Genomic DNA, 24,968 nt, shown 5'->3' on the forward strand with positions numbered 1-24,968 from the left:
CTTATAACCCAGCAATCCCACTGCTGGGCATACACACCGAGGAAACCAGGATTGAAAGAGACACGTGTACCCCAATGTTCATTGCAACACTGTTTATAATAGCCAGGACATGAAAGAAACCTAGTTGTCTATCAGCAGATGAATGGATAAGAAAGCTGTGGTACATATACACAATGGAGTATTACTCAGCCATTAAAAAGAATACATTTGAATCAGTTCTAATGAGGTGGATGAAACTGGAGCTTATTATACAGAGTGAAATAAGCCAGAAAGAAAAACACCAATACAGTATACTAACACATATATATGGAATTTAGAAAGATGGTAACGATAACCCTGTATGTGAGACAGCAAAAGAGACACAGATGTATAGAACAGTCTTTTGGACTCTGTGGGATAGGGAGAGGGTGTGATGATTTGGGAGAATGGCATTGAAACATGTATAATATTATATGTGAAATGAATCACTAGTCCAGGTTCGAAGCAGGATACAGGATGCTTGGGGCTGGTGCACTGAGATGACCCAGAGGGATGGTATGGGGAGGGAAGTGGGTGGGGGGTTCAGGATGGGGAACACGTGTACACCCATGGTGGATTCATGTTGATGTATGGCAAAACCAATACAATATTGTCAAGTAATTAGCCTCCAATTAAAATAAATAAATTTAAATTAAAAAAAAAAGATTTTCAAACACACCCTCTCAATATTGAACCAAAAAACAGAGCATTGGACCAATGTGGCCAAATGAAGCTCTCTGTTTCTCTTTTATTTGTTGTTGTTGTTGTTGGAGACAAAGAATTATAAGAGATAAACTAAAAAGAGAAGTCCTCCTGCAAAATAAGACTTAGGAGCTCTCACTCTGGTCACCGGGACATAGGGACAGAACCCAGAGGAGTTCATTGCTCTCTGGAGATGGAGATGGCTGTCAAGACCACTCATGTTGGTCAGTTACCTGCTGTGAAGATGTTACGGGACTCCTTTTACACAAACACTGAGGGACTATTGTGTCACACACTGTAGTTAGACCCCAGAGAGTTGAGCACTGGCCATGTTTATATATCACATCAAACCTTTGGCTGGGAGGTAGGACAGGCAAGCAGTTGCCCTGAGGCATGAAAAGTGTCATCCTCCCGAAACCCCAGGCCTCAGTAACATGCAGACCCCTCCCTGCTCTCCTCCATACCACTTCCTGGCACCCACCTTGTACCAAACACATGGCTGATATTGAACACATCGTGTAGGTTCCACATTTGATAAAGACATCTGTCACAAAAAAGCTACCTCTTGCACTAAACAGACACACACTTCAGAAGGGAAATGTGAAGACAATTTGACAGGAAGATTGTTTGATCAGTTGTGGTTGTAGATGAGAAGAATCTAAATTACCAGTCTAAAAAGTATACAAAAGGGTAAACCAAAAGCGGCTTGTCATCAGTGGAAAAGTATCTAGATGCCTGCATCTGTACACTGAGAGAGCAAAGCAACACCCCTTCATGTTACGCACGCACAGACACATACACACACACGACTCATTCAGAGACGCAGATACACAAACAGCTGTATGCACACATGATTACATGAAACAGTTTCTTCTCAATAGGAATTACCTTAAAAGGACCACAGAACACAACACCTGCCTTGTAGAGGTAAACATTTTCTCCAGGTAATATTGCCAAACCAGTACTTCTCAGTGAGCACCTTCCCCCCGCCCCCCCCCCCAAAAAAAAAAAAACACATAGGTTTTATTATAATTTGGTTGTACAAATAATTTTCTTGCTTACTTCTCTTAATTGACTATCATTACTTTTTCTTTGTGGAAGTTTCTAAACATTCATCACTCAGCAAGATTTTGTTTTCTCTTAAAAGTACAGTTCATACTTTCTCTTAAGGCAAAGACATCTGCTATTAACCAAAAGCCCTCTCTGGAAAGACAGTGAGTAGACATGTCTTTTTGGAACAATATTTCTCTTCTGCTTCTTTCTCCTTCTCAGGATAATAAGCCCTGTGGTGCCACCCGTGTTACAAGTTCAGCCCCCTCTCCACAGGGATGGCCCTAGTGCTCCTTTCTCATGCTCTGCTCCGTTCTTGCAATGGGGCTTTCAGGTCCTCACCTGCCATGCGCCGTGAGCCCAGCTGCCTTTCCAACTCCGGTCCCCTGCAGCCCATCAGTTTTCCAACTTCCATGTGCCTGCACTCTGTTAAGAGCTGGGACCAGCCTCGCTGCAGTGCCAACAATCTGGCTGATGTCGGAGCTGGCTCTGACTGCATCTGAGGCTGAGATCTCCATGTACTACTTGCCTACCTTCCAAAGCCCAGGCGTTGCCCCAGCCAGGAACCCACAGTCCTTTGAGAATACTTGTTTTTTCTTGGGCTTGTTTTTAAAATGGCTTTGGCATGTGTTCTGTTTCTCTGTATCCCTTATACATGTATGTAAAATTGCTTCCGTCGTGTCCAGTTCTCTGCGACCCTCTGGATTGTAGCCCTCCAGGCTCCTCTGTCCATGGGATTCTCCAGGCAAGAATACTGGAGTGGGTTGCCATGCCCTCCTCCAGGGGATCTTCTTGACCCAGGGATCGAACCTACATCTCTTATGTTTCCAGCATTGGCAGGCAGGTTCCTTACCACTAGCGCCACCTGGGAAGCCTCCTGTATCTCTTCCTACGGGCTCTTTAACGCACCATCCTCAACCGCACAGCTGCCCTCCCCTTCCCATCACGGCTCTCCCCTCTTATTCCTGCTTCATCTGCTCCGTATCCACACAGTTCCCTACAGCTCACCCTATCCCTCTCTTGGTCAGCTTCATTCCTAGCAGGCTCAGGCCACAGGCCATGGCTGCCCCCTCCTGTTTCCTGGCTCACACACTCCCTCTGCTTGGGTCACACACCATCTTGCACACCTGCCTCAGATGCACCCTCACTCTTGGCTGTTCCTACTTCTTGGGACTTTTTACAGAGCTGCCACCCAGCATTAGGCTCAACGAAAACCGTTACATCTTCAAAAACAATATTGTAAGTGTTAATAAATATTTTTAATTTATATAAACCCTTAGCCACTCTCATTTTTTAAATTCATCAGTTTGCCACTAATATTTACATCGGTGCTGGCCCTCTGCTGTGAATCCCACACTGAAGTGAATGAGTGTGACAAGACAGGAGACAGGCAGAAAGGCAGCCTGCCGGGCCCCTCCTCCAGGCCCCTAGTGGGAGGCTCCTGAGGCATGGCAGCCTCAGCCCCAGCAGGTGGCACCTCTCTGGCTTCCCTGGGAGAGCAAAGCCTGGCTGCCTTCGGCGTGAGCAGTGTCTGGCCGAGTAGCCCTTTTCTGATGGTGTGATTTCCTGTGCTGGAGGTGACACTGCGCCAGGGCCTGACAAAGATGCACGGGCCGTTGCTCTTGGTGGCGGTTTTGACAGCAGAGATGGTTTGTTGCAAGGACAGCTTAAGGAAGATTCTCGGGCTATCTAATTTGGAGGGTGAACAACATCTGTGATGCTCTTCTTATGCCTTGTTCAGACAGCTCCCACCAGCACCCACCTGACACCTTCTCCATAACACGGGCTGTGGTGATGGGCGGTGGTCACCTCTGCTGTAGCCACTGTGCCCAGAGGCTGCATCCCCGCCCTGCTGTTCTCAGCCCTGCTTCTCAGACAGTAGCTCTCGCTCACTTTGCTAAAGCGGTACAGACAGCGCCTTCCCCGCTGCAATGCTCCCCTCTCCGCCTGCACTCTCTCACAGGCACTACTTGAATCTCCCATTTCCCTGGACCCCAGGGGAAATCTGGAGCTCAAACTCCGTTTAACACCGACTAGGATAATATGTCTTCCAGGGTAATAGGATAATATTCCACCTGGGGCTTCCCAGGTGGTGCAGTGGTAAAGAATCCATCTTCCAATGCAGAAGATGCAAGAGATACGGGTTCTACCCCAGGGTCAGGAAGATCCCCTTGAAGGAGAAAATGGCAACCAACATCACTCTTCTTGCCTGGGAAATTCCATGGACAGAGGAGCCTGGTGTGTTACAGCCCATGGGACCACAAAAAGTCAAATAAGACTGAGTGACTAAATAACAACAAGGGTAATATTCTCCTCGACAGTGCCTAGAACTTGCTACCTGTTTTTTGTCTATTTCAACTTTCCCAGTTATTTTTTGCCATGTGTGAAACCACTTTATTCTAAGGTTCAAAAATTGAGAAACAAAAAAGGCCATTGGTCTCCATGGACCAGGCCCTTCAACTCCTCCCAAACACCCCCAGCACCTCAGCTGGGGCATACCTGCATAGGTAGCTCTTGAGTAAGGTGAGGCTTCATGCTATTACCAGATGAGAGCCTCAAAACCTTGCAGCACTGGGGAGAGTCGGATTGGGAGCTTGGGACTAGCAGATGCAAACTATTCTACGTAGAATGGATAAACAACAAGGCCCTATTGTATAGAACAGGGACCGTGGTGGATTCATGTCAATGTATGGCAAAACCAGTACAGAATTGTAAAGTAAAATAAAAACATAAATAAATAAATAAAATAATATAAATAAATAAATAAATTAAAAAAAGAAGAAGAACAGGGAACTGTATTCAATGTCCTGTAGTAAACTATAATGAAAAAGAAGATGAAAAAGAATGTATATATAAGTATAGCTGAATCACTTTGCTGTGTACTTGAGGTTAATACGACATTGTAAATCAGCTACACTTCAACTTAAAAGCAAAACCAAAAAACACTGCAGCCAGTGACTGGCTCTTTGGGGCCTTTTTATGACACAGGTTCAAGGTGGATTTCACACCAAGAAAATGTTTTATAACATGAAATAGTGTTTTGTGATTCCTGGGTAGCCCATTCCTCTTCCCAGCTTAGTTTGCTCTCCAGGGTGACAACCTTTTAATATGTGGTAATTTTCTAATAAAGACAGATTCTTGTCTTGGTCCTCCGACCAGAGTGCCAGCTCTGGGAGGTGAGAAGAGAAAGATTTTGTTCACTGCCCTGTCCTGTTCCAGGATGCCTGAAACAGCTCCTGGTATATGGCAGGTGGCCAAACTATTTGTTGACTAATAGGCATTGTGATGTTGCTGTTGTTGTTCAGTTGCTAAGTCATGTTTGACTCTTTGTGACCCCATGGATTGTAGCCCACCAGGCTCCCCTGTCTATGGGATTTCCCAAGCAAAAGTACTGGAGTGAGTTGCCATTTCCTTCCCCAAGGGATCTTCCCAACCCAGGGATCAAACCCGTGTCTCCTGCATTGGCAGGCGGATTCTTTACTGCTGAGCCACCAGGGAAGCCCCAGGTATTATAATGGGAAGAACAAGTCTGACTCCATATTGGATCTATTTCTCTTTAACCTTTGTATTCTGTTGCTTTGGCTTTGAGCACTCTCTAAAAGGATGCTGCCTATAGCTTAAATAAAAGTCGTGTCTGACTCTTTTTGACCCCATGGTCTATACAGTCCATGGAATTCTCCAGGCTAGAGTACTTGACCGGGTAGCCTTTCCCTTCTCCAGGGGATCTTCCCAACCCAGGGACTGAACCCAAGTCTCCCTCATTGCAGGCAGATTCTTTACCAGCTGACCCACAAGGGAAGCCCAACAGCTTAAAGTACACATAATAACCCACCTCTGGGAACCCTACTTCCCATGTCTGAGCCGTAAGCTAAAATATCTTTGGTTAGCTCACAGGAAATATCCTGACCTGGTCAACCTGTGAATGACTACAGGAAAGAAGAAATTAGCACATCTCCTGCAGAGTCTGACCGGAACCAGGAAATATTTGCAACAACTTAGCGCCAACTTCTTTTTATCTTCTCACCTCCCCGCTTTGCTCTAGAAGAGAAACTAGCATCCAAACCCCAGCAAGATGGGGACACTACTCCACCATCTTCTCGGTCTGAATAAAGCTGCTATTCCTTGTCCCTACACCTCGTGCTCAACTTATTGGCCTGCGGTATGGCGACCTCGGGCTTGGTAACCATATGATTAAGTGAAAGCAGCTTTCAAAATAATGTGCCCAGAGTAATCCAGTTTTGCTTTTAAAAGATTGTATGTATGAAAGTATATAATAATATATAGCTAGAGAGTGGGAAAGGAGAGAGAAGGTCTGAGGGGACGGTGGGGATGGAGGAAGGGCTGTGGCTGGTTTTACTGGCCTCTTTTGTATTTCCGCCAAAGTGTCCACTCTGCCCCCTTCTCTTCTGCCTACCATCCTCTGCCTGGCCTTTACTCCATGCTCCATGAATCTGCTCTCACCAGTGTCATCAATCTTTACATGGCCAAACTCAAGGTCATTCCGAGGGCCCTGTCCTGCCTGACCTCCCGTTAGCAGTGGACGCTGCCCAGCACCTACACTTTAGTGGGTCAGTCCCTCTGCTTGGCCAACTCCTCCCCCAACCATGGCTCCTTCCTTCGCTTATTCTGTAGCCCAGTGTGGGGTCTTCATCGGTGTCTTCTCCCTGCACATGGCCCCCATGTGCCCATAGATCCCACATCCACCTCTCCTGGCTGAGCTTCTGAACTAAATGCTGCTTATCTGATGCTTCCACTGAAAATCTAAAAGGCAACTCAACCTTCAGGTGCCCAAAATGGGCTTTCAGTTGCTCATGTATGGTCTCCCTGAGTCCCTCTTAATTGAGGAAATGACATTAACTCTAACCAGTTGCTCAGGACAAGACCCTAAAGACTCAGGATCCCTCCCTTTCACTCATAATGCATGTTTAATCCACTCACTTGTTGCTTCTGTTTAGTTGCTAAATCATGTGAGCTCTTTTGAAACCCCTTAGACTGTACCCTGCCAGGCTCCTCTGTCCATGGGATTCTCTAGGTAAGAATAGTAGATGGGTTGCCGTGCCCTCATCCAGGGATCTTCCCAACCCAGGGATGGAACCTGCATCTCTTGCTTTGGCAGATTCTTTACCACTGAGCCACCCGGGAAACCCAATCTGCTAACTAGATGATCTTATTTGCAAAGCAGAAATAGAGACACAGATACAGGTAACAAACATATGGATACAAAGGAGAAAAGAGAAGGCAAGATGAACTGGGGGATTGAGATTAACATATATATGCCACAATGTATAAAACAGATAAGTAATGAAAGCCTCCTGTATAGCTCAGGGAACTCTAGTCAATGTCCTGTGGTCACCTAAACGGGGAAGAAATCCAAAACAGAAGAGATACATGAATACATATAGTTGATTCCCTCTGCTGTACGGTAGAAACTAACACAACATTGTAAATCAACTATACTTCAGTAAAAATGAATTAAGAAAAAGAACATGTTTTCTTTCACATGGGTCCAGCCCACCCAGTAATGTGTCCCCTTGGGAAACAGTGAGCTTCATTCAAAGACCAAAGGGGCTCCATCAAGGGCTGGGGACTCCATCAAAGACTCTTGAAGGAAGTTGGACCAGCTGATCTCCAGGAAGCTCTCATCAGTTTTCCTCTAAAAGGTATTCCAAAGTCATGGCTTCTCTTTGTTCCCCTTGACATTCCCTGGGTGGAATGTTCATCAGCTCTCACTCATGTGAATGGAAGTCTTACCTCGTTAGTTCCTCCTTCTGTCCGACCCTTCTTCTGGTCCACCCCCACCCCGCCCCCAGCAGGCAGAAGCATCACCCTCTCTCAGACACATCCCAAACCCTCCTCCCGTGACCTTCAAAGCCTACTTGATTTGGCCCAAGCCCCTTCCTCTTCATGCCCATTTGCCCATCTCACCCGTGCTCACCACATCCAGCCACGCCACCCTTCTTCCTGTCCTGGCCATGGCACTTTCCCCACCCCACCCCCCCCCCCCCCCCCCCCCAGGGGGGTTTCCTCCTTCTCAAGCCTGTGGTCTCAGCTCATGTCACCTCCTCAGAGAGGTGATGCTGATGGCCGAGTCTAAGGTGGCTTCTTGACCACCTTTATCTTCATCTCCTGAAAAGGTTTATTTCCTAACTCCATTCACCACAAGCAGGGCCATGTATAATGTAAGCTCTGAGGTCTACAAATTGACCTGCAACCCCAACAGTTTACCTGCATCCCAAACACTTAGGGGCTTCCCAGGTGCTCACAAAATACCTAATAAATGGAAATGTGCTGATCACTCCTTTTTAGAGTTTCCACAGTGAATACATATTACTTTAGTAATATGAACTCTCACTGTGCAGCTGCTGCTCTACCCAGGTGGAGAGCATAGTGCCAGAGTGAGAGAATCTTGGAGAACACGTGTCCAACCTCTTTTAAGATCCACACAATTCCATTCTGCCCAAGACCCTCTTAAGGTGTAGCTGGCTTTGTGCCACCACTGCCGAGATCTAAACACACAAATGCACAGGTCCCTCTGGAGCTGCTGTCAGTGGCCCATAGACGTGGCCCTGGCTGGCCTCAGCTCCTGGTAGCCATACTGGGCTACTGGCAAGTGAAAAGCTGCCTTATCGCATGTGATCAAAGCACGCCCTCCACCCTCTATTTACATATTAAGAAGGCTGCATGTGCCCAACTTACACTCTTTTGATTGGTATCACCCATTTCCATCTGTCACCTCTCATTGCATCAGCACCATGCTTCTCAACTTCATACACTTGACAACTGGGCCAGATCATTCTCTGCTCTGGGGCTTCTTATCAACTATAGGCCAGGTAGCAGCAATCCTGGCCTCCACCAGTAATGCCAACAGCTTCCTCCCATCCCCCAATCTTGAAACCCATCTCCAGACACTGCCAAAAGTTCCCTGGACACAGTCCCCAAATGTCCCCTGACTGGAAGTCATTGTGTTAATCATTAGGTCTGCCCACAAATCTTGCGTGTTCTTTCCATTGCTAGAGCATCTTCACCAATAAATTAGATAAATGAATATCGCACTCTCTCATTTACTACCATCATCATTCTGAGCACAGAACAGGGAGGGGTGGAAAGGAGAAGAGCCCTGTGGAGGTAAGTGTGCCTTGACTCTGAAGGTAGCAGAACCAGGGGTGCGGAGCAGAACCTGAGCACCATACAGGCTGGCATCGCATCCCAGTTCCTGATTCCCAGACCCATTAGAGCCACAGTTCTGTACCTGTGAAAGTGGTGGCAGTAGCACCAAAGTCACCATAACTCATTACAGTCGCAATGGGTAGTGTGGGGGCTGCCCATGGCAACTGGGACTTCACAAACAGAGGCTCTGAATAAGAAACAAAAGGAATGGTTCATGGTAGGGTGGTGAAGGGGGAGGTATGGTCAGCCTGCACTTGTAAAGGAATGTGTGATGTGAGTGTGGATTTGTGTGTATGTGCATGTGCGCACACCACCCCCAACAGAAACTCTCACACAAGGATGACGGAAGTTCGAACTGAACCACAGACAATGATTCCTTACTTTAAATCCTGCCTACTCAGGTAAGGCTTCATCCGGCATTCAACGCCCTCTGAGGAGTTATCTCTAGAATAGAGACTATTTCATCACTGGGCTTTGATTCTGGCTGCCTCACCCAAGGAGCCCCATCAGCACCTCCCCTTGAGCCTACAGAAACGGATTCCTGGGACAGATGCTGAACCCCTGGAATCCGACGAACATCCTCCTGACTTCCTTGTTCCATTTAAGCAGTGTTCTGCACTTCTGACATGTTATAATCTTCCCTTCCAACTAGCCTTTCAAAGTCCATTTTCCCCAATCCCAGGGCCAAGGCTGCCGGCACAACCTTTGCCCTTTACAATGCATTTAGCTTGGAAGATATCACTTGTGTAGTTCTAGCTTATCATACAGCAGTTTCATATATTAAGGGGAAGAGCCCATGCTTGCCATCATAAACACAATATCTCAGATAAGATTAGCAAAGTTAAAAGAAAAAGTCACCCTTCTGGGGGCAGCCTGCGTGCAAGGTTAGGTACAGCTGCTCACACCCAGGATAGCAGCTACAAAAGCTGTTTGGAACCCACAACTCGGGTGGAAGGAAATTTTTTTCCCTAGCAGAGAACAATCAGAGTGAATTCAGCATGAGAAAGGAGGGCTGGGATCTGCATGCCCACCCACCTCAGCTTTTAAAACCTTCTATTTTTCCCTTGTCTGCATCCTGAAAGCCATTAGAATAGATACTTCATAAGGATCAGTGTGTTTCTGTATTGTTTCCTGTTGCCTACAACAGAAAGTGTTAGTCACTCAGTTGTGTCTCTTTGTGACCCCATGGACTGTAGCCCACCAGGATCCTTTGTCCACGGAATTCTCCATACAAGAATACTAGAGTGGGTTTGCTTGCCCTTCTCCAGGGATCTTTCCAACCCAGGGATCAAACCTGAGTCGTCCACATTGCAGGCAGATTCTTTAGCATCTGAGGCACCAGGGAAGCCCCATCTAGAACAGAGGCACCCCTAAAAATGGGCTTCTACCCTGCAGAGCTTGGTGGAGAATTAGAATGTATACATGGTAGCCAGTCTCCATGATGGCTCCACAGATCCTTTCCAGCCCTCCTACCCTGACTGAGGGCTGACTGCACAGCGATAATGTGTGATGCCTGAGGCTAGTCTATAACGGCCTTTACAATTTTCCCCTGTCTCTGGATCACTCACCCTGGGGAAAAAGAAGTGAATGTGTTAGTCGCTCAGTCATGTCTGACTCTTTGGAACCCCATGGACTAGAGCTGTCCATGGAATTCTCCAGGCAAAAATATTTGAGTGGGTTGCCACTCCCTATCTTCCTGGCCCAGGGATTGAGCCCACACAGATTCCTTACCATCTGAGCCACCAGGGAAGTCCCAATCTGGGGAAAGCCAGATACCAAGTCATGAGGATGCCCAAGCAGCTCTTTGGGGAACTGAGACCTCCAGCCAACAGCCAGCATGGACTTGCCAGGAGGAAAGCCACCTCAGAAGAGGGTCCTCCAGGCCCCCATGGGCTTTCAGACAATGCAGCACTTGTGACTGCAGCCTCACAGGAGACCGTGAGCCAGGCCAGGCCACCTCAAAACCTGACCCACAGACACTGTGACGGATACCACATGGTTATTTTAAGCTACTAAGCTGAGGGAAATCTGTTGTAGAACAACAGATAGCTAATACAGCATGTGGAATAGGGTCAATGAGAGGAACAAAGCTGCTTCATAAATATTTGAATGACTTGTTGACGAACAAGGCCCCCAGATCTTGGACTGAGTGAGAGAAGTACCTAGAGGCTAGGTTCTGGCAGAGTCAGAATAAAACTTCCAGGTACTGAGGACGGAAGAGATGAACTCCTAAGGTCAGGAGGGAGGGAACATGTACCTAGTGAGTGCCCCTAGGAACTGCCACCCCAGTCTGTCTTCCTCTATCCCCACTTCTACACACTGAAGACCATCAGAGGCACTGACCCCAAGCCCTGCAAAGGCCTTGGTATCCAAGCCTGGAAACCGGGATCAGAGGCAGACCCCAAAGTTCGGAGTAAGTTACTGTCTCTGACAACATTGTAACTCACCCACTTTCATAGCATCCTTTCTTTCCCTTCTTCCTCCTCTCTCTATCATGTCAATATTGCTACTCTTGGCTCTATTTTCTTTTTATCCAATGCATGAAACAAACCATAGTTGGCTGTTATTATTTGTGACTAGTTATCTTCTATGCTGGTGCTAGTGGTAAAGAACCCATCTGCCAATGCAGGAAATCTATGAGACACGAGTTTGATCCCTGGGTTGGGAAGATCCTCTGGAGAAGGGAATGGCAACCCACTCCAGTATTTTTGCCTGGAGAATCCCATGGACAGAGGAGACTGGCAGGCTACAGTCCATAGAGTCGCAGAGTCAGACTCAACTGAAGCAACTTAGCATGCATATATATGTTCTATATAGGTGCTGTGAACAATAAATTTTCAAATGCTGAACTATTGCTCATAGAGAAAGATTGGGTTGGGTTCTTTCAAGCCTCTGATCCATGATATTTTTGTCAACAGATCAATATATAATTTCATTTTCTGTGTGTTCCTGTTTAAAGAAGCTCATTTCATGTATATCATTGACATCAACAGCTCACTCATGGCCAACAACCCTATAATTTATGCCTGAGAGAAGCTTATCTAGTGTGTGTTTTCTCCATAAGTCACTTCATAGCCTTCTTGCCCTTAGAAACACCAGACAGCACTTTAGCACTATGCTTGGGGCCCTTTTAAACAACAACAACAACAAAAACACACAAAAATATACAAAAAACATGGCACTAAAGAGACTATGGAAAGGCTACCTGTTTGCAGGATGAGCTGAGACAAGAGGACAGAGTGACTCTTCATTCAACCTCAGCTGAGAACGACTTGAGTGACTCACATTTTTCCCTGTCCTGTGCATGTAGACGAATGACCACAAAAGCAAGGTGAGTATTGATGTGGGGGGTTGCAAATCCATTTTAGCAAGAAGGTGAATTTGTAAAAAGGGAATCCATGAATAATGAGGATCGGCTATATGTGACTCTCCTCCACTCTCTCCTACTTGCCCGAAGAGCCCCCACTTCATGGGTAGAAACACAATGATGTCTTGGTATAAGGGATTTGCTGGTAGCTCAGTGGTAAAGAATCTGCATGCAATGCGGTAGACTCAGGTTTGATCCCTGGGTCAGGAAGATCCCCTGGAGTAGGGGAATATTGGAATGGCAACTCATTCCAATATTCTTGTCTAAGAAATCACATGGACAGAGGAGCCTGGTGGGTCGCAGTCCATGGGATCACAAGAGTGAGATATGACTTAGTGCATAAACAACAGCAACATAAGATTGTGTACTTAAATGTATTATTCTTGTTTTCTAATCTGTGTTCATTTCAGTGCTTTTAAACTTGGTGTAGAACTAGAAGAGGTAGCCTATGTCTTTGTAATTAAAAAAAAATTAATTTTATCTTTTAGAGTGTGGAATATTTTTATTGATCATAATGTTTATCTTAATCATAGATTCCATAAAAATTCCAATATTTTAATGCTAAAAATTTCAGCTACAAAATGATCATTTGCTTATTTGTATTTTTTTTCTTTTTTCCCTCATATTTTAAAATTTTTTATTGTATATTTTAGTATTGTTGATGAACAATATTATATTAGTTTCAGGTGTGCAGCAAAGTAATTCAGTTATACATATACATGTGTCTATTCTTTTTCAAGTTCTTTTTTAAAAATCCCATCTGCTCTGGTTATCACCAGCCCTGACCTGTGCTTCAAGACTTTTCTTAAGACCCATCAAACCATGGCTACTGCAGGTGCTGCCCCTGACTAAGCGTTCAGCCCTTTCTACTTCCTGTGGAGGATGTTTCAACAGCACTTAGCATGTTAAAGGTAGGCTGATTTCTCATCACAGGGTCAGTTTCCCCTTATAATATGGACGGAGGTGACAGTGGCAAGAGTAAGTGCTACTCTGGGGGACACCGTCTGGGGACAATTTCTGTCACAGCCCTGCCACGGAGGGGAACAAAATCAGGAAGACAGAAAAAGATATCTTGCGCAAAGCCACACAGGCACCTCAATGCAAAGCAACCCTGATAAAATTTGCCTGGGAATTCCCTCTGCAGCTTCAAGCTGAGAAAATTAAGTACTTGGACTTGGGTAAAAGGCAAAACTGCATCTGTAGGTTTGATTAATTTTCATAAGTAAGAGGACAGAGCTTGGCCCGGGGGGTGGGGAAAAGAGTTCTTCCTGGGCAAGTCGGGTTCTGGCTGATGAGTTATGAGAAATGACCAGGCAAAGGGAAATGCAGGGGGACCATCCCAAACACCAGCAGATGACTGCCCTCCACCAGTCTGCAATGGGCCCTGGGCACTGCCCTCTGCAATAGGGTTTGGCTGCAATAAAAAAAAAACAAAAAACAAAAAACAGGTGAACAGACCTGCGGCTGTAACACGGAGAAGCAGAACCCTAGTCCCCAGCCTGAGATGGCCCCATATTGGTCCCCATATTGGCCTCATATTGGCCCCATATCTGGACCGATATGGGAGACCACCTTGCAGGGCCTTCTGGGAGACCACCCTACAGGGCTGTCCCTGGGCCCTCTGAGGCCTGCTGGGCTGGTCACACTGCCTCAGACCGGGTCTCCAAGGCAGCGGCATACTTTACAACTTCTGCGGAGTGGTCCCTGTTCTGCACTTGTGGTAAAGCACAGAGATTCTTAGATACAGAGACACACATTTAAGAAACAGAAAGTAAGTCTGAGGCTGGAGAGAATACGATGTTACACTGATATTTAGAAGAGATGAGATGTTCCAATACTTGAGAATGTTATCCAAACCTTCAAAACCAAGTTCTTCTGCTTTGGCTTCAAAACCCCGAAGGTGCTGAAAACACATCAAGGAAATACTGACATATCTCAGCCAACATCTGGATTTTCAGGCTCCACAAAGATGTTCAAGAACTTCACTATATCCACCCATAACTCCCTCAACATGATTAGCACAAATCACAGATACAAGGCCTACAGAAACATTAACACTTAACATAAACATTAACTCTCAATACATTCGGTTACAAATAAGCAACCAGCCCATCACTGTGAATTTAATTTCAAAATATGAATCATTTATTCATTTAGGATGTTGGTTGGGCATCTTCTATGTGCAGTTCATTTTGTTGAGGACCCCATGGAATAGCAAGGGGACTTCCCTGCCTCCAGACAATGAGCGAGCAGAAATGGCTCATGGGTGGTGAATATTCTCCAGGGGCCCTGCTTCCATCCCCAGGACTGTGAAGACCCCGATTCTCTACTGTCTACACCTCTCCTCGCTTCCCAGTGTGACTGGCCAGAGCCACCGCAGATGTAACTTCTTGGCAGAAATTCTGTGCACTTGAGGCTCAGTGCTGGAAATGGGGTCCCTGACCCAGCTTGGGCCAGAGATACAGCATACAGAAGACAAGTCTGGATTTTAAATAACTTCCTGGCAATTTTCAAGCACTTTCCTATTTGAGAAGCTCTGCCATAATCCAATATTTCATTCCCCAAGTAGCGCTGGTAGAGAGAAAAGGGAATCGAGCTGTCTCCCTCCAGGATGTAGGGAAGAAGGGAGTCTGGAGATGGACTGAAACTGGGTTGCCTGCTGCCATAGCAGGGAAGGGAACCAGGGAAGAAGATTAAAGTCCTCCACACTGTGCCTGCTGACCTCAAGGCAGGAAAATCCATCTCCAACTCCCTTAGGGAGGGAAGGTTATCCAGACACTCCTCTGCCAGGGCACTGGGTCAGAGGCATGCTTGTCATGAAGCTGGGTTTATGCACAAGGATGCTGTTATTAAAAGTGAGCTAGACTTAGTGAAGAATCAGTGAGCACAGGAACGCATCCAAGTGGTCGCTAGTGATGCCCTCTCATGCTCTCTTGGGGTTGTTGACTGTGGGCTGAAGCCTGGGTCAACCCAGAGTGGTTCCTAGGACACCTCCCCACCTCCAACCCCCACCATGAACTTCACTCAACCATTGTGTCCTGAAAACCACCTCGTCACCCACTCTGCTCTTGGGAAATTTAAAAACAACAGATAAAGTCATAGATGAGAGAATTCACATTGTTGGCTGATACCTTACCTCACTGCCCTTCTCTTCCTTTGGGCATATCTCACAGGAAATTTGAACAGGCAGCAAAATTACTGAGTTTTCTCTGGTCCTGATCCAGATGACCCTCCAAGACCCCTTCCCACTCAGAGAACGTCTGGACCTGTTGGCAAACCCATGGTCACCTCACAGTGACTTGGCCTCTCCTGTCTCCTCTGGCAGTGCCTGGAGAAGGTTTTTAGCTTCTGAGCACTATTTTACTTTCCTGTACCCCCACCTCATCCACACGATATTCATAGGGATCTGCAGCTGCTGGAGAAACCACACCACATTTAAATCAAGGGGCACAATGGTAAATAATTCACTTGCCATTGCAGGAGTCTCAAGAGACACGGGTTCAATCCCTGGGTCAGGAAGATCCCCTGGAGGAGGAAATGGCAACTCACTCCAGTATTTTTGCTTGGAAAATCCCATGGACAGAAGAGCCTGGAGGACTACAGTCCATGGGGTTGCAAAGATTCAGACATGACTGAGCACACACACACAGACACACAAATGAAGGGATTACAACTACTAAAAGTTTTATTAGGCATACCTGAAAAATTGCCATCACTTTTTTTCTGGTCAGTGAAAGAATAATTATGGGTGATTCATGATGGCAAAATACTATAGAAATGTATGACGGTATCCTTAGATTTCATAAACCTGTGACATAAATACATCCAGTGCTTACATAGCTGGCAAAGGGTTCTATGAAAGAGAGAGAGATGGTCTGACTACACAGTAACTATAGGCAAGAAGTAGGATGGCAAAGACCTGAGTCCCGCTCTTCTGGGCATGCGTTCAGAGGGAGAAGACTGTGCACAGGGCAGAGAGCACACAGCACATGAGCACAGACATGAATTCCCTGAAATACGAGTGCACTACCCTTCCTCTGGGCAGTCACAGAGGGGAGGGCTCCAAGGTCACTGTTCTGGATTTACTTGATTCCCACACATCTGACCTACCTGCCTTTTCTGGATTCAAGTGCAGGTCTGCAGTTAGAAGCCTAGCACATCATGGAGTGTGGGAAGTGAAAAAGCCCAGGACAGAGAGAAGTATTTAAACGGAGAACAGCAGATATGGAGAGAAAGCAGAAGACAAGCCTTAGCAACTGGAGTACTTCCTGTCTGCGCTGTGTCTGCAATTAGGGAAGTGGGCCTTCTCCTCCCATTTCAGCGAACCAGCCAGAAAGCAGAAGTGCAGATCTCCATGCAACTGGCCTTGTTCACTTGCACATACCAATGGACACCCCAGGGACATAGAACCCACCAGAACAGAGCGTGCCAGTGGCTGAGCCTGCTTGTGTTGAGCCAGTCAGGAAATTCACTCTTCCAAGAGTTCTTACTGAAGGAGCTGTGTCCTGAAGTGCTAGGTATGTGTTAGTGTTAGTCACTCAGTCGTGTCTGACTCTTTGTGACCCCAAGAGCTGTAGCCTTGCAAGCTCATCTGTCCAGGGCGATTCTCCAGGCAAGAATACTGGAGTAGATGCTGCTGCTGATTAATCACGTCAGTCGTGTCCAACTCCATGTGACCCTAGGGAGGCAGCCTGCCAGGCTCTTCTGTCCATGGGATTCTCCAGGCAAGGGTACTAGAGTGGGTTGCCATGCCTTCCTCCAGGGGATCTTGCAGACCCAGGGATTGCTGCTGGGTCTGCTGCATTACAGGCAGATTCTTTATGCTGAGCCACCAGGGAAGCCCACTGGAGTGGATAGCCAGTCCCTTATCCAGGGGCTCTTCCTGACTCAGGGATTAAACCTGGGCTTCCTGCATTGCAGGAAGATTCTTCACCATCTGAGCCACCAGGGAAGCCCCGAAGTGCTAGCTGGGGTACACCAAAGTCATCTTGGTTATTTTATACTTTAAACAGCCCTTACATGGATGCGTATGTGATAAGTCATTTTAGTCATGTCTGACTGCTTGAAAACCTATGGACTGTAGCCCGCCAGGCCCCTCTCTCCATGTGATTCTCCAGGCAAGAATGCTGGAGTGGGTTGCCATGTTCTCCTGCAGCAGATCTTACCAACCCAGGAATTGAACCTGCAATTCTTAGGTCTCTTGCATTGGCAGGCAGGATCTTTACCAGCAGTGCCACCTGGGAAGTCCCTTAAACAGCCCTAGGACATTATAGATATCAAATTCCACCTGAACTCTGGATCAAATAAGAGAGAAACCCTAGGGAAGGACTTATCAGCAACCTCAGGATGCTAATTTCTGTCTGGAGATTGGAGAGGTAAGCAAATATGGTCTTTACGGCAGGAAGGCCAGAGTTCAGCGTCAGAGTACCTGTGCCAGCCATCTCTGACTCTGCTCTCAGACCTCCTGGCAGACAGCCACCTGTAGTACCAGCAGGAGACACAACTTCACAAAGGGCCTTTTGTGAGGTCCTTCAAGTTGAGACAGGAGGTGCTTTCCAAGGATCTACCAAACATCTACACACTCTGCAGGAAGCACAAATTTGAATATCTCACTCCAGGCTGTGCCATTCCCTTCACCTGGGAAATAGCTGGGAGGAGCCTAGCCAGGCTTCACCCAGAAGCAGGTGAGGAAATATCCTTGAAAAGGCAAGATGGAGAAACACCCTCTCCAGACACTTGAAGCCGGAAGGAGTTTGGTGGGTGGTTTACTTAGGTGAGACCAGGACACTCGCAAGGATGTGTTCAGAAAAGTAACAGCAGCCAATCTGTACCTAAAGCTAGCAAAAATGATAGCTCAATGCAAAAAATCATTACCATTTTACGAGTTGATAAACCCAAGGCACAAACAAGCTTAGTGCTGACATCTGATGACTGTGAGATGGATGATGACAAGGATGGCAACCAGAAGCAGCTTCCCTGCAGGGCGTCAGCTGACCTGCACAATATCCCTAAAGGTAGTGGCTGCTGTAATCCCCAACTCACACATCTGGGTACTGGGCTCCGAAAAGTCAGTTACTTCTCAAAACAGGCACAGGTATTAGTGGGAGAGCCCGTGTGGGAAGCCAGCCCTTCTCTTAGCTACTGCCTTTAGGTCCTCAGCTGAATGTGAAAAGGCGCTTCTATCAGCACATCCAAATGCAAGCTCAGGCCTTTGCAACACCAGCATCACCAGGAGCTTGCAAGAATTTTGGCTTAAGAACTCCATCCATGTAACTGCTGAGGACAAAAAAACTAAGCCCTCTCAGACAGTTCTCTCCCCTCTTCATTCCTGAAAATAATGCATCACCAATCTCACACATCTTATCTTCTAACCTTCCAAACACGTCCACTCTTCAATCAAAACCTAATCACACCACTTTTCTGCTAAAGATTCATCACTGTCTGCTCTCTGAGCTCAGGATGAACACCAATTTCTTAGCATCCACATCAGTTACCCTCAGATCTCACTACCCTGGGCTTTCTCTGTAGCATCCTGGATGCACTTAGACCATCCACCTCCCCTCAAGGTACCATGTGGCTTTCTGTTGTAATACTGACCACAGTTCTGACTTAATTTTAATTTACCTTTACTTAGATGTATGTGATTATTTGATGAATTCCTATCTTGAATAGAGATATCTATTCATCCCTCTCTTTTTCACTTTTTAAATGAATTTTTAATTTTATGATATATTTAAATTTACAGAAAAGTTGCAAAGATTGTACAGGGAGCTTTCCTATACCCCTACATCCAGCTTCCCTTATTATTAACATCTTACATGATTATGGTACATTTCTCACCATTAGTGAACCAACAGTGACAAATTATTGTATTATACTTTATTATTTGCTTTGGGTTTCCTTGGTCTTTACCTACTGTCCTTTTTTTTTACTGTTCCAGGAACCCAGCCAACATATCATATTATACTTAGTTGTTATATCTCCTTAGGCAATTGTTTGGCTACAACATGCTCTCAGACTTTCCTTGTTTTTTATAATCTTGACAGTTTTGAGAAGTACTGGTCAAGTGGTTCGCAGAATGTGCTTCATCTGAGGTTTATCTGATGTTTTGCTCATGGTTACACTGGGGCTTTATGTGTTTTGGGGAGGAAGAACACAGAAGTAAGATGCATACTATCAACATGACTTGTCACCATTGATGTTAATCTTTGATCCTTGGCAGAGGTGGTGGTTGTCAGGTTTCTCCACTGCAACATTGCTCTCCCACCCCATCCCCTTTCCAAATCACCCTCCTTGGAAGGAGGAATTTCTGCATGACTTGCACTTAAGGATAGCTGAGATACCTCCTTGAGGGGAGAGTATCTCTATTAATTGTTTGAAATTCTCCTGCAGAGTAGATTTGTCTATTCTCTCCATTTATTCATTTATTTAATAATTTATTTAGGTAAGTATGGATTCATGGATATTTATTTTTTTATCCATTAGGTTGTAATCTAATGCTACTTTATTTTGTGGCTTAAATTACTCCAGCCTGGTTATGGGAACACTTATGACTGGCTCCTGTGTCCCTCTGACACACCTCCATCACTGTGGGGTTTTGGGGGCAGTTTTTTTTTTTTAATTTTTTACCTTTGGCATGACAAGATACCCCAAGCTTATCTTTATGTTTCTTGTTCCTATCCCAGAATCTATGGTTTGTATTCCTTTTTATCGAGGATCTGGGCACTCAAGATCTGGGCACTAGGCATGCTTGCTGCTACCAGGATGTCACTATTCTAGACCTTGTTACATGACAGAGCAAAGAAATACATGTGTCTACTTAACCTGTATATGTAATACATGTATTTCTGTATATATCCCTCTGTATCTGTATAAATCCGCATGAGAGTTTCTACTGATGTCTCTTCATCCCTCTGTTTTCTGGAAGAGAAAATTGTTGAAAATTGATATAGTCTCTTCCTTAAGTAATTCACCAATGAAACCGTCTTTTCTGGGTGCTTTTTTGGAAGGGAGGTTACAAATTATTGCTTTAAATTGAAAAGACATGGATATTCAAGCTAGTTTTCTTTCTATGAATTTCAACAATTTGTGTCTTTCAAGACAGTCTTTTTCACTTAATTTACCACATTAGTGAGAACCCAACTGTGTTATAGTATTTCATTATTGTCCACTGAATCAGTGGCACTGACCTCTTTTATTTCTGATATTGCTAATTTGTGTCTTCTCTCCTTTTTCCTGTTTACCTTAACTAAAAGTTTCTTAAGTTTATTGATATTTTTCAAAGAACCCATTTTGAGTTTTGGCAACTTTCTCTATTATCTTCCTGTTTTCAATGTCAGTTATTTCTATTCCAATTTTGATTATTTATTTTCTTTTCTTGCTTTAGAGAAATGTGCTCTTTTTTCTGTAGTTTTCTCAGGTTGAAAAACAGGTTGCTGATTTTATATTTTCTTTTTATCTAACATATGCACTTACTGCTCTAACGTATGTACTGCTTTGATGCATCCCATGAATTTTGGTAAGTTGTATTTTCATTTTTATTCAGTTCAAAGTATTTTAAAATCTATCTTCAGACTCTTTTTTGAACCCATATTGTATTTCAAAGTTAGTTGTTCAATTTACAAACATTTGGGGATTTTATAACTTTCTGTTACTGATTTCTGGTTTAATTCCATTGTGTTCAGAGAACATAATTTGCATATTTTTTTCATTTAAATTTGTTCACATGTTTTTGAAGAATTTGTTTTGTCTTGGTGAATGTTCCATGTGAGTTTGGGAAGAACGGGTACTGGCACACAAGCAAATATCAATAAAACTGATCACATGAATTTTTTTGTCTCTCAAAAAGTGCATGCATATATTAATAAATATTATGTAAATACTATACTGGTGAGCAGTAGCATTGTTTTAAAAACAATATAAATATCTTAATTTAAAATACTTTATTACTAAAAAATATTAACCATCAACCATCAGTGAGTCATAAAGTTTTTGTAATAGTAACACCAAAGATCACTGATCATAGATCACTGTATCAAATATAATAATGAAAAAGTTTGAAATATTGTGAGAATTACCAGAATGTGATGCAGAAACATGAAGTGAGTAAGTGCTGTTGCAAACACTGCACTGATAGAATCGCTTGACATAAGTGCTGCAACAAACCTTCAGTTTGTAAAAAGCATCAATACCCATGAAGCACAATAAAGCAAAGTAACACAATAAGGTCTGCTTGATTTTTCCCATTGTTGAATTGGATATCTTATAAGTATCAAGTCGATGAAACAGTGCTGCTCAGGTCATATATATACTTTCTGATTTTCTATCTACTTCATGTATCAATTACTGACAGAGGTGATGGAAATTTTCAGTTGTAATAGTGGATTTGTCTAATCTCCTTTCAGTTCTGTTTGGCTTATGTATTCTGATGCTTAAACATGTGCACACATGTTTGAGGCTGTTGTGTCTCCTTAGATGGTGGATCCATTTATTATTATGTAACATGCCTCTTTATCTCTGATACTCTTCCATTTTCTGAAGTCTGCTTTGTCTAAAATTAATATAGCTACTCTGATATCCTTTTGATTAGTGTTAGCATGGAATATCTTTCTCCATCACTTTACTTTTACTTTATATGTGTTTTTACATTTAAAATGGGTTCTTTGTAGATAGTAGAAAGTTGTGTCTTGTTTCTTAAACCATTCTGACAATCTCTATGCTTTAATTTGTATGCTTATACCATGTGCATTTAAATTGATTATTGACTTAATTGGATTAATATCTACAACACTTGTATCTTTTTTTTTTTAACTCACTGCTGTTTGTTCTTTCTTTTTTTCCTCCTGTTTAAGCTTTCTGTGATTTTAATCAAGCATTTTATATCTTCTCAGCATATCCTTTAAAAATTTTAGTGATTGTACTGTAGCTTACACTGTACATTTTAAAACTTAAATTCCATCTTTAAATAACTCTATACTGCTTTACACATACAAGAACCTCATAACAGGGTATTCTCAATTCCTCCATCCTATGTTTAAGACAATGCTGTCGTTCATTTTGTGTATCCATGTTATAATAATCCAATATGCTGTTACTTCTATTGCTTTAAACAGTTACTTTTTGACTAATTATGATTATTAAAAACAAAATAACTTTTTTTTTTTCTTTTCCACGTAGATCCAAGCTTTGGACCTATATCATTTTCCTTCTACTATTAAATAGTAAGAACTTCTTTTAATATTTGTTGTAGGGGCAGTCAGCTAGTGGTGAATTTTTTTTTTAAGTCTTTATTGAGTTTGTTACAACAGTATTTCAGTTCTATGTTTTGTTCTTTTGGCCATGAGGCATGTGGGATCTTAGCTCTCTTACCAGAAATTGAACCTGTATCCTCCTCATTGGAAGGTGAAGTCTTAATCATTGGACTACCAGGGAAGTCCCCGAATTTTCTGTTTTTGAAAAGTCCTTATTTATCCTTCACTTTTGAAGGGTAAATTTGATGAATATAATATTCTAGGTTGTTGCTTTTTTTTCTCTTTCAACACTTCATATCTTTCACCACACCATTTCTCGTTTGCATTGTTTTTGAGAAGTATGCTATGATTCTTATCCTTATTCCTCTGTAGGTAAGAGTTTCAGTTTTATTTTTTTAATTGGACTCTCCTACAAGTGTATCCTTTATATTTGAAATAAGCAGTCCCCCACCCACCTCATTTACATGCCAAGTCAGTATTCCTCAGTCATCCCAGGGTCAGGCACCAGGCAACTAGGAACAGCCTGTATGCACTACAGTCCACTGAAACTATTCAAACTAGCCAATTCCAAGCTTACTTGCTCTATCTCATTTGTTCTTTCCCACAGAAACCACAGCAAAGGCTCTTGTAAGCATTTTCTTCTCTCCCTCTGCATCCTGGCAAAACCTGGTGCTTCCTAATGTAGCCCTGCATGGTGTGCTATATCTCCTATTTCTAGGGATCTATGGGTATAAAAGCTTTCACATGACAGTTATTTCTGTGTCTGTGTGTCTTACCATATCCCAGGTACCCTTAAAACAAGGTTTCTAGAGATAAAGCCAAAGAAAGTGGAGACCTTCCTGAGACTGTGACTCACTGAAATTTCTCCCTTTCAACCTAGTTCACGATTGTCCTCACCAAAATGATCACTTAAGAATTCTGTCTCTTTAGGGTTCCAATAGCTTCTGCTCTAGGTAAGCAGGCTTTGGTGTTTCTGGAAGTACCAAACCTAACATTTGGTCCATAAACATTTCTCAGATGAATAATGAATGAATGAGTGAGATGTAACTGCAGTTTTATCCATATGGGTGCCCTAACTGTTTATCTCAAATCTAAAATTTCTAGGTGCCAATATGTCCTAAGACCTCTGTTTCCTAAGTCTAAAAAAGTATCACTGATTCTCAATTAGTCCAGCTTTGTAATAGTCTAAGAATAAAAGTGACACCACCTATTTTAAGTTCTACTTGTTGGAGCTGAAACTGGAAGATGGTATCTCTTTTCTTTCACCCTTCCCAGGTGTCTATCCTATTAGAGATGGCCCAAAAATATTTGTCAGATAAATAAATAAACGAATAAGTAATAAGATGTGATTACTCCTTAACAGATGATCCATGTGCATTTGTCAAATGAAAGAATGAATGATCAGATATGATTATTCTATAGTAGATGGTCTATAACTACATCATACCTATGAATTTATAAATGAATGACTAAATGATTCAGATGTGATTATCTGACCCATAAACACTTGTCAAATGAATAATGAATGAGTGAGTGAGTGAGATGTGATTGCAGTTTTCTTCCAGACAGGCGACCCATCTCAAATCTAAGGCAACTCACAGGTACTTCAGGGTCCTAAGTCTGGTCCACCCGATTTCACTCTAAATAACTGGAGAACCCAACATCCTCTGACATACAGTGCATACCCTTTCTCTACTTTCTCCCCAGGAACTCTGAGACCAGTCCTAAACTACTTCTGCCTCAACTGACTGGATCTCTTTTTTTTTTTTCATGCAGATCTGGAATGCAAAAGGAAAAAAAAAATACTCTTCCTCAAATACAATACAGTTAGAAAATCTTTGTATGTCCCATTTAGATACTGTCCAGCGTTACTGGCATGCGTGTGTGCTAAGTCACTTCAGTCGTGTCTGATTCTTTGCAACCCTATGGACTGTAGCTCAGCAGGCTCCTCTGTCAATGGGATTTTCCAGGTAAGAATACTGGAGTGGGTTGCCATGTCCTCCTCCAGCAGATCTTCCCAACCCAGGGATTGAACCCACGTCTCTTAAGTCTCCTGCATTGGCAGGTGGATTCTTAACCACTAGCACTACCTGGGAAGCCCTGGTTAATTAATAAATCATAATCTTGTCCCAAATTACAGGGACAATGTGAACCTTAATGTCTTAATTCCCTTCTTTTCCTTCTGCATAACCATTAAAAACATTTGAGGCTTAAACCAAGAAAATTACAATAACTCTGCAAAATTAAGGGCCTTGTGCTTTGAAAGCAATGTTCACATTTCCCTTTTACCTGAATAGTAAGATCAAGCTGCATTTTCCATGCCTTATTTTAGGCAGGACTTTTGGCCTTCCCTGGTGGCTCAGTTGGTAAAGAATCTGCCTGCAATGCAGGAGATCTGGGTTCGATCCCTGGGT

At 43.8% G+C, this 24,968-nt stretch overlaps 1 protein-coding gene across 3 annotated transcripts in view; it reads right to left on the reverse strand.

Moving 5' to 3' along the window:
* Positions 1 to 24,968, reverse strand: part of SYK (spleen associated tyrosine kinase) — a 106,619-nt gene that overhangs the window by 59,175 nt on the left and 22,476 nt on the right. The gene's annotated exons all lie outside the window — the stretch shown is intronic.

Source organism: Oryx dammah, unplaced genomic scaffold, assembly GCF_014754425.2.
Source record: "Oryx dammah isolate SB20612 unplaced genomic scaffold, SCBI_Odam_1.1 HiC_scaffold_1, whole genome shotgun sequence".
In the NCBI taxonomy this organism is placed as follows: Eukaryota; Metazoa; Chordata; class Mammalia; order Artiodactyla; family Bovidae; genus Oryx; species Oryx dammah.